Source organism: Nothobranchius furzeri, chromosome 4 (genome assembly GCF_043380555.1).
Source record: "Nothobranchius furzeri strain GRZ-AD chromosome 4, NfurGRZ-RIMD1, whole genome shotgun sequence".
Lineage (NCBI taxonomy): Eukaryota > Metazoa > Chordata > Actinopteri > Cyprinodontiformes > Nothobranchiidae > Nothobranchius > Nothobranchius furzeri.
In genome coordinates, this window is record NC_091744.1 from 59,859,704 (window position 1) to 59,874,649 (window position 14,946).

The 14,946-nt window shown below is 41.1% G+C and overlaps 1 protein-coding gene across 2 annotated transcripts in view; it reads left to right on the forward strand.

Annotated features, from left to right (window-relative positions):
- The first annotated feature begins 415 nt into the window (after window positions 1-415).
- Window positions 416-14,946, forward strand: part of LOC107388490 (contactin-1a) — a 122,674-nt gene continuing 108,143 nt past the window's right edge. The window contains exon 1 of one of the 2 annotated variants that reach the window (XM_015964061.3): window positions 416-544. The gene's annotated coding sequence lies outside the window, so the exon portion shown is untranslated. Of the gene's footprint in view, window positions 545-835; window positions 860-14,946 lie in introns of those variants that run through there. The other variant, XM_054732870.2, reaches the window with a different exon arrangement.

Genomic DNA, 14,946 nt, shown 5'->3' on the forward strand with positions numbered 1-14,946 from the left:
TTCTGATAATTTATTTTCCTCACATGGACACTGACATGCAACCAAATAAACTTTTTACAAGGTTGTTGATAATAGATTAGAATACAAATTTAAAGATCCCACAGTGGGGATTTTCACGTATACTGATAATTTTACTCAGAAATAGTTCTTTGTTATTAACCGTGTCTCATTTTCACACCCTTAAAGAGATCATTTCATCTTTTAGGAGTTTTTTATAGAACTTCTGAAAAGTTCTGACCTAAGGGAGGTCATATTGTGTTCTGTCTTTCTGATTTGGTATAAAACTTTACATCCTCCAGAATGCATGCAAACTTCAGTATGCTGAGGAGGATGCTGCTAATCTCTGGGGAGAACATGATCCCTCGGAGGAGAAACGCTGCCTCCTGATCATGTGGTACAAGCAGGTCTAGCGCCCCCCAAAGTCGCCAGCAGAAGCCCATCCGATCCGATCCGGACCGCGGCTCCATCAGTCTCCCAGCTCCTCAGCGATGCGGAGCTGAGCAGCGCGAGCATCGTGAAGGACGCAGCAGCGGACCGACTGAAGGTAAGGACGTCTGTGGAGGGCGGAGGGAGGTGTCTGGGTTCATTCCTGGAGAAACCGGACGGTGCCTTCTGACAGCTGAAGGAAATCAGTGTTGTTTACAACAGACTGAGTGGGATGAGCGGGCGGCATGGAGCTTTAGGGCAAGCCTTCCGCAATGCAGAAATCAATCTGGATCGTTATTGAAATTAACGGAACTCAGATTTTTATTATAGTAACGTTAAATTATTCTGCACCATTAAGTACAGCGTTGCGTGGAGGATGGCGCGCATCCTGGGAGGCACTTCCCTCCTGTGTCCACGAGGTGCATCATAAATAGTACGTTCGTTTTAAAATATATTTTTATAAGTGTTGTTTTAATGTTTTGTTTGAAAGACCGGTCCAGTCCGGATGCAGCAGCGCTGCACAAACCGATGATTCTGTCTTCCTGCAGCCTGCAGATTAACCATCAGACGGCAGTAAACAATTTAATTGGAGCTGGAACTAAAACGCGTCTCGCAGTAGGGGTTACTGGTTTGAGCAGGTCAGAAGGTTCGGTTCTGTCACCTCAGCGGGCTGACTGATGCTCAGCTGCATGTTGTACCAAGATGAGAGGTATATGGGCGCGTCCTGGCTCACCAGGCTCACTAGAAACGGAATGCTCCTTTTGCATGTAGAAAAACTCAAGACTTAGCATTCATCCGGTGGTCCTAGAAGCCTTTAAAATCATATAAAAGGGTCATAAAGGACACTTATTAGAGAATTATAAAAACAAAAATAAACAACAACTCCAATGTGGTCCTTTAGGCGATGCATAACCCTGCATAAATCTGGGAAAGTTGTTCATCTTTTTAAATGTTATGATAAGTAAAATGAACAGAGGAAGGGCTGATTACTGAGAGTATCATGGAAGCTTTTATACATTTACAAAAATCAAACCTTTAGAAGTTCAGTTAGAGCCCATGTGTTGAATAAAAGTCACACGGACCTCTGAAAATAGTCAAACATTGCATCATTCTTATATTGCCACCAGCATTGCTCTAAAGTTATAAACAACGCAAATTTTGCATATTTTCCAAAAGAGCAGGGCAAAGAAATGAAGCATTCATGTTTGTTTATTTATCAGCGATATGCTCCTGCATTACTACTATTATGGGTTGTTATAAAGCACATAGTTAATATGATGTTACTTCAGTTAAGCTTCCAGAAACAGAGAAACAGATCCACCATTATCATAATCAGTAATGTATTAATTACACCTACATATTCATGCTTTTTAGTTGTATGAGAGGTTAAAGTTTGCTGGATTAGAAAGTTCTTTTTAAATACTCACCTACGCTTGCTTCAGATTTGTTATTCTGACTCAGATGAATCTAAACACATAATTTACCTAAAGTCAGAAAAAGAATCATTGATCTTAGAGAATGCTCAACCTTCTGTCTGAAGGAAAGACGGTGCAAGTTTAAAAGCTGGATTGGTGGCATTTATTATTTTATTCTGGACAATGAGAGTTAGAATATTAAGTAAAGCAATATCTCCACATGTGATTTTTTCCCCCCCTCTGGTTCTGCATCCAAGGGCGCCCTCAAGGGATGGCCAGGGGTGGCCATGGCCACCTCTCTCAAAAATTTCTGGAGGCACCCCTGTCTGCATCTGCGGGTGTAAATGTCCTCTAGAGAATGGAGACTGCTGTTTGTCATTTCTGCATAGCTCTAACCACCTCCTTATTGGCAACTTAAGAGCAGTTCAGACCATCAGTCCCATTGGCCCAAATATTCATTTTGACCACATTCCCCCATGATCTCGGTGTGAGTGTGTTCCATGAGTGAATCAGAGCCGTGCTGTGGCTCAGAGGAATCCGATGGCCGCCTGTCACTTTATGAATCTTGTAAGCTTGACCTCTGCTAATGCATCCTGTGGTATGCGGCGTGCCCCCAAGGACCGGCGACCCTCTGCTTTGAGTGAATGAATTTACTCTGCTAAGAAGTCGACTATCGCGCTGTGTGCATGGTATTCTCTTGATCAGTAAAGCATGCTCTGGTGTGACGTTTTGAATTGTGTAATAATTTGTTTCCTGCCGGCACATCAGTGCAGCTGCATCCCAAGCACTGCTTTTACGTAATACTGTGAGGAGACGCTGTCCTGTGACGCATGTCAGCCTCCATTAGTGTCACCGTCCAGGCGTGCACTTCTCTGGTTTGAAGCTTCAGTCTAAAATCTGTCATGAGCTGTTTGTTTAACTCACCTATGTGAGAAAACAGAACACATGTGATCATCGTTTCTGTTATAGCACGTCCCTCATTTACCCAGCTGTTTTCTAAAGTGTTTTAATTACTTTCCCGATTCAAGTAACAACAAGACCTTTGGACGTCTGCCATTCAGGATTACAGCAATTTTAAAGTCATTGCAAGAGATTAGATTTATTTCCAGATGCCCTTCCAAGCCTTGGGTGAAGAATTTCTTGGACAAGGAGTCATAGCATTAGCTGACCAGAGTAAGATAGATTTGGTGTGCGATTGCAGAGTTAATTCCAGCTGCTTGGCGTCGTCTGGATCTGGCAGAAGGATGAGTTTGTTAGACAGTTTGTTTTTCTGTATCTGAATGCAGTGCAGTCTCACTGAGGAGAGAATGTAAGCTTATGTTGAGGCAGCCTAACGCAGATGAACATTGTGTGCAGAAACACACTCAGAAACACGAGCCTTTGTTGCTGCCTATAGAAGTGCTTCTCTGTGTCTCCCTGACACAAAAAAGTGATGCTTCAAATAGATTGCTCAGCAATTTACACAACAGCAGTCAATAGTGAGATGCACTTATGGTACGGCGGAGTAGCGGAGACGTGACGTCTTCTGTGTTTGCCTGGAAACAGGCCTCCTCTGTGTTCATGCTTAAGGATGAGAAAGAGCCTCAGTCCTCATCTGAATACAGTTTGCATCGGGTGAGCCATCGATTCTGGCAGCGTGCACCGCTCTAAGCTTCATGTGTGTGTGCTCCAACACACAGCTAGTGGAGAATGGGGAGAAAAATCACTACCACAGCAATCACGTGTGCTCCACCTGTTGATCAGCCTCTGGTTTGTGCAAAAGTGAGAATACAAAAATATTTCTCTTTTGATGATTTTTCTTGTTTGTTGTGTTTTTGTCTGCGTTTGTTTGTCCGGTAACCAACTCTATCATGAGCCACTGGGTGTGTTTTAATAACATTGTCAGAAAGTCACCAGTGGATGAACATTTACAGCTAATTGACTTTTGGAATTAATCCAATTCAAGATGGCCGCCACAACCAACTCACCTTCGGAAGCTCAAAAACATTTTCTAACTCATCCAGGTTTTCAGATACTGAGCTGAAGTTTTGGTCAGAGCTGAGGCATTTAGCTTTTATAATATTCCAGAAAATTTAGCAGTGTTCTTTAAGATAAAACATCACGTTTCCGTCTGTATTTGACTAAAGTATTCCTCAACTCAAGATGATATTCATTTTTTATAAAAAGTCAAGATGCTATTTAGGTTTTATGAAAGACAATGATGCTTTTCAGACCAAATCATCCCTCTAATAACCTCAAATGTGCACAAATACGTTATGATTTGCTCCAAACACAAAAGAAGTGTTGTGTAATTTTCTATTTCATGCTGTTACCCAAGCAAGCAGAAGTCCATCATACCATAAAGGCAACAAAGTTAACTATGCAATAGGATGAGTATTTGAGCCCCTTCCTGTTGCAGAGTGAGTCTGCTCTGATCTTCTATTCTGTCTATGTTATAAAAGGGCAGGAAAAGGGTTTTCCATCCAAACATAACATGTTATTTAGCGCATGCATGTGAGGTGAATTCATCTCTCAACAAGATCAAATAAAACCCATCTTGTTTCAAAGCAGCACGGCGATTAAAATAGCTTTATTTTATCACCAGCTGCTGGATTTCTATCTATTTATAGCTTTCAAGGTTCTTGAGTTCAATGCAAAAATGAACGCTGAATGTTTGAACACAATATCCAGTAGTGAAGGCAATAAACGTCTCACAAAGATGTACCTCTGACCATGTAGTGAGATTCTGTCCTTTTGAGGATGTGATAAGGATCCTCAGTGACTCGTTCTGCTCTTTCTGCCAAAACGACGGCTGATAGAAAATCTGGTTACTCATCTGTCAATAAGATGAGATAGGACAAGGAAGTGTGTCCAAAAATCCTGCGTTGTCTCCCTGTCTTTTATCAGAAACACGGCACAATACCAATCAATGTTATCTAAGTGACATCACAGAGATGACGGAAGTTTGCCTCTTGGAGCAACTCCAGAGTCCCTTTTCTCTGAAGCGTTGTAAAGATGTGATAAAAATAAAATTTATTTATCAAAAGGAGAGTCTGATGTCTGACCTCCCATCTGGTGGCTTTATCAGAAGGAAGTCAAGGAGTTTGAGCTTCTTCCAGCTGCCCTTTTAAACAGAAAAGAGCTCAGATCAGGATGGGCTGGCTGTCCGTTACAGGGGCAGCACATTCAGACACCAGTTCACACTCACTGTTACGGTGATCCTGGCTTCTGCATCCCAATTGCCAGGCTGGTAGCCGTAACACTCACACTAATACATGGAGTCGTGTCTTACATTAAAATGAAAATTATTGCAAATACAAAGACGACAGCAGGACTCTGCTGATCCTGGTTTCAATCAATTCATGGTAAACAGGTTTTTGCAGAACTTGAAGACACACAACCAGGTGCGTTGGAGCGGGGGAACGTTGACATCATGATGGAGAATGATGCTAGCGGGTCCAAAAACAAGACAGCGATGTTTAGCTACTAATCCCCATTATCCCCAGTGAGTCGTGGAGGATGGCTGCTTATACTGAGCCAGGATCCTCTGGAGGTTTCTTCCTGTTAAAAGGGAGTTTTCCTCTCCACTGTCGCTAAATGCTTGTTTAGTATGAGGATTGCTGTATAGTCACTGACACTAGTCAGTGACTTTATGCAATCTGCTGGGTTCCTTATATAGGAAACATTTTTTCTGATTGGCTTAATGAACTGACCTGAATTGGAATGTTTATTATGGAAAGTGCCTTGAGACGACTCTTGTCGTGATTTGGCGCTATATAAATAAACTTGAATTGAATTGAATTAATCAAAAGAGCATTTCAATTCCAACAGAAAAATGTGGCACTTTTAAGCAGCAGCTCACACATCTTGGATCTGAACCTGGACTAAAGACAAAACAGTCTGCGTGGGTTGGTAGTTTAAATACATACTATGCTGTTTTGGCTAGCTTTTAGCACCCCCTATTTTCTTTTAGTAAAAACAAAACTAAGACTTCTCTCCTCGCTGTGCGTTCATGTTTTTAACACCTTAGTCTAACTCTAAATGTCTCCTCAGCTTTCCTTAGTTTCTACTGAATCAAACAAATCGGCTGTGATCACAACCTAAAACACGCAGGAAACACACTGGCAGCAGACCGCAGCACCAGGCATGTCAGCGCCACTCCACTAAGTCCAGACGGCAACTCTGAAGTTGCAAGTGCGACAATGGACCAGAAACATTATTCAAATGGTAGAATATAAGTAGACAGATTATTTGTGATCATGATCATAATAGATTAGGAAGGATTAGAACACGATGATGACCTCATGTTAGCATAGCCGATCATTGCTGTCCATAACTTTTTCATAAAAAGACACAAACTGATTAAAATCTGAGTAAAGCTACTTGGTCCAAATGCTCAGTTTTAATTAGCTATCTTTGTGTGATGTTTCTCTGTGTTATGGGTTTAATGGGATATGAACATCATTCCTCCTTGTTTCATAGATGAATAAATATTCCAGGCGTACACAGAAATAGATAATATGCTGAGATAATAACTCTTATGAGTGAAAGCAGGAGAAACATCTAAGACCCAAGACCAAGATTACCCATGTCTGATGTATTTTTTCTGGTATTGATATAATGATGACTTTGTTTTAAATTGTGAAGCTTTGATTCATTCAACATCTACTCTGAAACACGTAGTTTGAGTTGTTCGTTTTTACCAAGCTCCAAATCTAAATTAACAGATTAAATCAATGTTAACTTACAGCTGGTTTTTCTCTGACATATTTTTTATCCTGTAATCAAAGTAAATCCTCTGGGATTATTGGACTCATTAACGAGATATTAGAGATGTGTGCTTTTCATATGTCATGAAAACTAAACGGTTGTAACAGCATCAGCGGGAGGAAATAATGAGAATACAAGTATTTGTTCTATTAGCAGACAAGTCCTCATCTGGCTTCACTGTGAAGTTTCAGCAATTAAAACCCGAGTTACTTAGTCATCAAATAACTAATTACATGATATTGTTGGATAGTGCTTAAGAGGTTAGTATTTAATTATGATAAGACAGAAGTGACAACATAGCAAGGTCAACAAGTTCTTATGGCAGTTTAACCTAATTAAATACTTAGTTTTAAGCATCTAAATGTGAATGTGTCTTAATTAAACAGGTCCTCAAAGATCAGATTGCCTCTTGTGCACTTATTTAACATTTCAGTGTGCAGAAATGTTGTGTGGCACAGCGTGGACTGATTTCTCACACGGGAGTCTACAGCCATCTGTTTCTGCTCTTTTGTAGGTGTATTCACACACATCGTTTGTGATAAATTACTTCTACAAACAACACTAAGCATTTTACTGTCATGCAATGTAAAAATCATTGGAGCGTGTCATGGGCTTCCTGGGATTTAATAAATCTGTTTACGGGATAATTTCTTGTTTGTTTAGACATCTGTATCTCCTACAGCATCAGTAAACATGGTATTTAGTCCTAATAAACAAGATTCTCTCAGGTATCTTCTAAGATTTGTGGAACTGACTTTATGTCATGAAAACTAAACTGTTGGAACCAGAAATAATATAAATTTTGTCACTCTGGTCTTCAAAGACCTTCCTCATTAGCCGGGACGTGGATCGTCTCAGCAATATCTTGATGAATTATGAGCTGAAATGACAAGTGATGGAGAATAACGACACACATAAACGTGTTATTTGGCAGTGTCGGTGTGTGCTGTATACATATAGCAACAAGCTGCTCGGATCACAATAAATGAGATGTTTATTATCTGAGCTGCGGTCTGATTTGTTTGACTTTCAAAGCCGTTGATGGCCACGCCCAGTTTGGATGGTTGCAGATGAAATAATAAAACACTTGGTATTTTATTATTTCGACGATAAATGCGAGCAAATTGTGGGTTTGTTGCAACTGATTGCGATATTTAAGAATGATATTGCAGTCGCATGTTTTTCAACTTCTGTGCAGCTCAAATTTTGAGCATGCATAAAATCTCTTTGCAAGATTTATTTATCATCCTAGCCTTATCTGCTAACCTCATGCTAATGTTGCACGATTGTGTGGTACGTAGCTGTATTCTGGCGTCATATGAGATTAGCACCAGAGCAGTTTTCCGGAGCATGGTTTGATCATGGGTTAAGGAGTAAAGGTCTTTGAGAGCATAGTGAAGGGGTCTTAGCCACATTTATGTTTACATTTATTATCTTCCACTCCTAAAAAGATGTTTTAAAGATAATTCTTCATTAAGTGACACTCTGCAATGAGTTGCATTGCTATGGCCGGTGCTCAGTGTTTTCTCTATTCTGCTTTAGATGTTTTAGAGCCTCTGATAAAGAACCAGCCCTACGATGAATCCAACTAGTCAGAAAAACCACTTTCTAAGTGTGGACAAGCCACTCGTGGGGGTTGTGAGCAGGGCCTGTTGCTATGGTGCTGGCAGCATTTGTTGAACACAAAAACACACATTTGTCCACATGCCTGTAGAGCCCATGGATGAGCCGTGTTGTGCCTCCAAACCTCATCAGACCCTGTACTTTTTCCCGTGTGTAGTATTTTCTGTTTATGCTGATTGGATTTCCTCTCATGGTTGCGACAAATTGGATTTGAATTTCAGGATCAGCCTAGAACGTCTTCTGGCTTTAACAATGTGTCCTTGGTGGGAAGCACACTTGCTCCTTAGCTGGCTGATCCGTGGACTTGTGGGTGAGGGACGTTGGAGTGTAGGCTAATTGCCCAGAGGCAAAAGCTTCCTGCACGTGGAGAGAATACTGAAGAAGTAGCGCTCCTGGGAAGTTTAATTATACATTTAGGGGCGTCCTGTTTTCCCTCTTTCTGGACAGCTGGACAACTAAATTGTTTGTGGGTCGATAGTTTAGCTTCCTATTGGCTCCATGCAGTAGGTATAAAGTGCATTTAGACAGGAGAATCCCATTACCTTTGGCAGAGATGACAAAAAGCACTTGGACCCTCAGTGAGTGCTGCTGCTATACCCACAGTCTTCCTGTTTATTCACCAACATGCTTTCTCATAAATGTCTCGTGATTTACCATTTAAATAACACCGTGGCATTTTTTAATTATTCATGGATTGTTCTTATTCCCTAGAGGATCAATCACTGAAAGATCTAAGAAAATCTTTAGGTTGTGCTGTGATCTGTAGAGCAGCTGATTATATAATACTGTGGCCTGACGGCTGGAGTCTGGCTGCAACCTCTGTGGATTGATTCCACATTTTTTTTTCGTTGTTTTGCTGTTGAGTTTTTCAGCTAAAAAGGAGAAAATGGACATAAAGGTGAGGACGTGGAGTGGAGGAGTGGTAGCATTATGGGAAGCTGAGACTGACTCAACGTTTGGGTCGTTAGGCCAGCGTAACCACACAGGGCTTGTCTGCCTTTCTGCTGGTGAATGTGTGTTTTATGGCTGGAGTTCCTGGGTTCTTGGCTGTAGTCTGGACCAGAACATTAGCCTTCACTGTAGCTTGGTTCCACTTTGGACTAACAAACCTGTTCTTAGTAGATCCTCTCAGATGGTCTCAGTCCAGCCGTTTTGTGTAGAAGACGCTGTGTAGAAGTGCCCACCCGCCCTACGGACACATCAGCAGCAGCACTTGTTAGCCGCTGTCACATTTAGCTTGGTGGAACACGAGGTGATGTAACAACCTGCCTCATGCTTTCTCAAGCACGTCGGGAACAGCACACTAGTACAAAGCTGGCTGGATAAAATGTCTCTGAGCTTTTTCATCAACTCAACCTGGAATTCTGGTAAATCTGTGACTCATGCATGAGACTTGACCACGTTGAGTTTAGAGCTGTAATCAGTTACGGATGTTAGGCTGCCTTTTACATAGCAACAATAAATCCCATGAAGAAGTCCCCACTCTTCTTCTATGGAACATGCAGTTTCTGTGTTTTTGTGCTGCTATAAACTTGAATCAGACTAGGAATGGGAATTTACAGGTTTTTATCAATACCAATGCCATTGCCTGTTCTAGAATACATCAGTAGGGGGGCAAAACAATAATTGTGCACGGTTTCCTGCATTATAACTGTCATTTTATTAATGATAAATAATTAATTGTACCTGGTATCGATTTGAAAGATTTCTCCAAATGTTCTCTTTTATGCTCTTTGTGAAGGCAGAGTCCTGCTTCTTGTATGGTGCAGTGTTGCTGTAGCTTTTACAGGATGGGAAAAGTCTCTCTATGGGTCGGACTCTTGTCGCTGGAGTCCGCTAGTGTGGAGGTGTGTATAAAAGGCAAATGATGCTAACATGACAGGCAGCTTTAGCTGATTAGTCACCTGCAGTATTAACGGGAGAGGACGTGCAAACGTCACCGCTGCTGCTGTTTTAAGTTCACCAGTCTGGAGCGGGTCAAAATGACCCCATTCCCTAGAAGTTATGGTGTATTTTATGCCCAAAGGCTCAGTAGTGTTTCTTCCCCTTGATGAAATAAATACTTTGCAAGTATTTTAAGTCACTCTGTTGTCATTCTTTCTCGTAATACAACCAAACTTTCGGGCGATTGTGCCATACATGTTTCCTGCTGAATAAATTCATAAGTTACAGTGTGCAGTGACGTCATTCGTGCTGACTGGAATTAATAAGAGAATTGTTAGCAAAAATGGCAAGTAATTCCAAGGAATTGAAAAAGTGGGAACCAAGAACTGGTTTTTGAGTCCCACACCTAAATCAGACTTCTGTTTTGATGCGAAAACAGAGATGTTCGAAGGGAGCATCTTCATTAAAGATTTTCAGCTATCTGCTCATATTTTATCACATTTGTATTTCAATTTAAAATCATTCAAACAAAATAAAAGTTTTTATAAAAATGAGTTTTTCCTATTTTACAAGGATGCTTTTATTTGGTCATGAAGACTCTCTTCTGTCACTCTTGATGGCATAACTCGTGTTTCTGGTGTGAGAAGTAAAAATGGCAGAAGGAGGGCAAAACACACCCACAGCCCATGATGCAAATAACAAAATTCAATTCAATTCAATTCAAGTTTATTTATATAGCGCCAAATCACGACAAGAGTCGTCTCAAGGCACTTCACATAATAAACATTCCAATTCAGGACAGTTCATTAGGCGAATCAGAAATAATGTTTCCTATATAAGGAACCCAGCAAATTGCATCAAGTCACTGACAAGTGTCAGTGACTATACAGCAATCCTCATACTAAGCAAGCATAAGTGACAGTGGAGAGGAAAACTCTCTTTTAACAGGAAGAAACCTCCAGAGGATCCTGGCTCAGTATAAGCAGCCATCCACCACGACTCACTGGGGATCGAGAAGACAGGGCAGGCACACACACACACACACACACACACACACACACACACACACACACACACACACACACACACACACACACACACACACACACACACACACACACACACACACACACACACACACACACACACACACACACACACACAAGACTAGTAATGTGTCTATAGTTATATTGTGATATCTTAGTAACTATTCTATTTGGTGAAAGATAAACTTTATTGTATTTATCCTAGTGGATCTATAATTAAACGGATAAACTAGTATTAGCACATCCAACGTCAAGGAAAGCAAAAAGCCATTATCAGGAGAGAATGTTTTAGTGGTTAGCAGCAGTGTGCTAGTCGATGCCCCCCTCCATGAGGCCACCACAGCTCAGCAGAACGTCGTTGTAGCTTCTTCTGGGGAGAAAAACACTTACAGGGAAAAAAAAGTTGACAGCTGAAATTGCAGAAAATAGTACAGTTAAAGAGCAGACTGTAGAAGAAAGCAGTAGAGTGTGAAAAGTGGTCAGTGTATCCTCCAGCAGTCTAATGGGCTCGTTACACGGGAGGCGACATCGCCTCTCCTCCGTTCATTTTCAATGAGACATGCGCGACAAAGCGATAAACGCGGGTCTCTCTCCTACTAAGCGAAACGCGAAAAACGTGCGTGTGAAAGTTTGCACTCGTGCAAGTGTCGTGCACTTGTCGTGCACGTACGACCCAGCGACGCGATCCCAGAAAGTTGAAACATTTTCAACTTTTCATCGCTGTCGCTCGGGCGAGGACCAATCAACGGAGGTTTCATTCACTGACCAATGAGCGGACAGGATGCTCCGTACATCTCCGAGCAAACATGGAGGAGAAGTTGATTATTATTATGTTTTACTTAGTAAAATCAGAAGTAAGATTTCACATAACTCTAGCAGCACCTTGTGAAACATCATATCTACCACTTTTTTAACTCTGAACCGCTTAAATAACCTTAATTCCCTCCAACCTGACACAGCCAAACAAAACAACGGAAGTTTCGATTTCGTCATGGAACAGAACGCGTAGACGGCTTTGCCGCTGGCCGCTGCCGCGGATCGCCTCCCGTGTGTCAGGTAATAAATGCGACAGCGACAAATTTCGCTGATCGCTGTCGTTTGTCGCCTCCCGTGTGTCAAGCCCATAAGCCTATAGCAGCATAACTACAGAGGTAACTCTGGATAATCTATCCTATTTAGATGGAGGCATGTTGGAGGCAGGGCAAGGGAGAGTCATCTTTACCTAAATATGTTTATATTGTAAGACCTAGTCTTTGTGTGGTGTGGTTTCCAGTTACTGTTTTCTTATTTCATTCTTTTCCCCAAACACCAGTGCTACAGAAAACACATTTTTATGCTGTCTAAGCTGTTTTTGGATCAGAAGGACCTCATAAATACAAAAGACAATGTTTTTGAACAATAATTGGTTTAAAAGTTTTTCATTAGATTTTTTTAAATTAAATAATAAAATGAAGGATTATGTCCCTGAACAACAACAAAATCTTGACTTAAATAAAGTGTTTTTTGTTAACCCTCCCACTGTCTTTATGGGTGTGACCCCGCGAGGAAAGTTCACCATTGAGCAGGATTGATGGTTTATCCCTTGAGGTCTACTTGGCAGGGGTGAGGTGATGCTCACTCCTCACCCCTGCCACATGGACCCAAGGGATGAACCATCAACCCTGCTCAATGGTACACTTTCCTTGCGGGGTCACACCCATTAGGACAGTGGGAGGGTTAAAGAACCATTGTTGTGGTGTTAGGAAGAATGGTCACAAGAGGCTACAAAAGTATTTATTTGAAACATTTCTTCCCCTAAACATGTCTAAATGTTTATTATGGTGATCTGTATTGATTTCAGAAGTATTTAGAAGTAAAACTTTATGAGCACATTTGATCTCTGGCAGTTTTTCTCTCATAACTTTTAATCACCTGAAACACGACTTTCTGCTGAAGTAAAACGTTGGCTGCTTCTTACAATATGAACTTGATTGTTTCCCAACTCAACCAGTTAAACAGAACTAACCTAAATGTGTCTGATGAGACACCCAACCTTTGCTGTGAGGTAGTTCTGGTGTTCTGTAGAGACATCCGTCTAAACAAGGATGTAGATGTGAGCAAGAACAACTCCCTACTAAGTGAGGTGAAAGCAATTACATATCTGTCTGACTGAGAAGATTCCTCACATAAGCTGTGCAAAACATGTTTAGTAAGGCACCACGGTGTGTGTGTGGGCCACGAAGGGAAGTGTGTCAGCGTCCCAGCTACTGTCACTGGTTGGATTATTTATGAGAAAGGTGTAATGGCAGAGAGTGGAGGGCATCCAGAGGTGAATCTGACTGGGAGAAGAAAAAAAAAAAACCAAAACACTGACTCTTTTTCTTTTTTCCTCTGCTCTTTACACACACACCTCCCCTCCTCCTCATAATACTCTGTCTCTTATCTGCAACGCACAGCTCCACTCATGCTGCACACATAGAGCCACAGTGTGTGTGTGTGTGTGTGTGTGAGACAGTCAGAGTGAACAGCAGTGTCACACGATGGTGAGCACACACACACACACACACACACACACACACACACACACACACACACACACACACACACACACACACACACACACACACACACACACACACACACACACACACACACCAGATAAAGGGAGGAGGAGTTGCACTTCTAATTCTTTTGAAAAAGAGGGCAAAACACACGGGGGATGGGAGTTATTTTGTTTAGATAGGACCGTGTCATATTTTTATTGTGACCAGCCAGAGGAAATCTGATGATTCATCAATGATTTATGAAGATGGGTGAACGTTTGATCAGATAAGCTACATTTTATTTGTGATTAATAACATAACAGTGAATAGGATAAGAAGTAACACATGTATCCAACACAGCACCACTTTATTCTGTTTCATGGTTGAAAAACAATACATTTTACAAATATAATATATTTTTTATTTGGAAATTTAAAAATGTAACTGTTTATCTTCTCTAGGTAATGATTTATTGTGCAACAAGCCACTCTAATTATTTAGGAAGCTATGAATTTTACTTGAATGATAAAAAAAGTTATATTTCATGAAGGAATTATATAAAATTAATGTTTAAATTTAAGCTAGAACAAACTCCTTGATCTAAAATAACAGTTTTTTTAACACCACGTGTTTTTTCACTGTGTTTTGGATGTTTCACGTGTGGCCCCTACAGTTAGCCAGTGTCACCGTTGAGAAATATAGATAGAAAATTAATTATAAACATAAAAAACTACAGGAAAGTGCTTTACTTTTACTGTCACACAGTTAATAAATAACCAAAACCGAAGATGCTTGTTAAATCAGGAAAAGCGTTGTCATTTTATGCTTGTTTTCTGTTTCTTCCATTGGAGAATTATTCAAGTTTGACTGGAAATGATGACATTAAAAATGAAGTCCTGTATGACTCATTACAGCAGCCGGGCTGCGTCCAAACAACTGCCCAATGGTGGGATGATTTTATAATCTTGTCATTTAGCACCACAAAGCTCTCATACGTCTGACTTCAGCTGGTGTTATAACACACCAGCTGTGTTCATTTCAGACATAACATCAGCATTACCTACCTGGTCAGCGCGTTTAATTCCTGAGGATAACTCTCAGATTTTCTCCGATGCTTCAGGTAGACACCTGTTCTGAGTCCTGAGCTGGATCACAGAGTGAGACTTGGCCAGGACGTATCAGATGACTCAGGTCTTTGCTTGGACTGATCTCATTGTCAGGCGCTGCACACACTCTGCAGTCCAACGCGGCACCTGACTGTGGCCATGTGCTCGCTGCTTA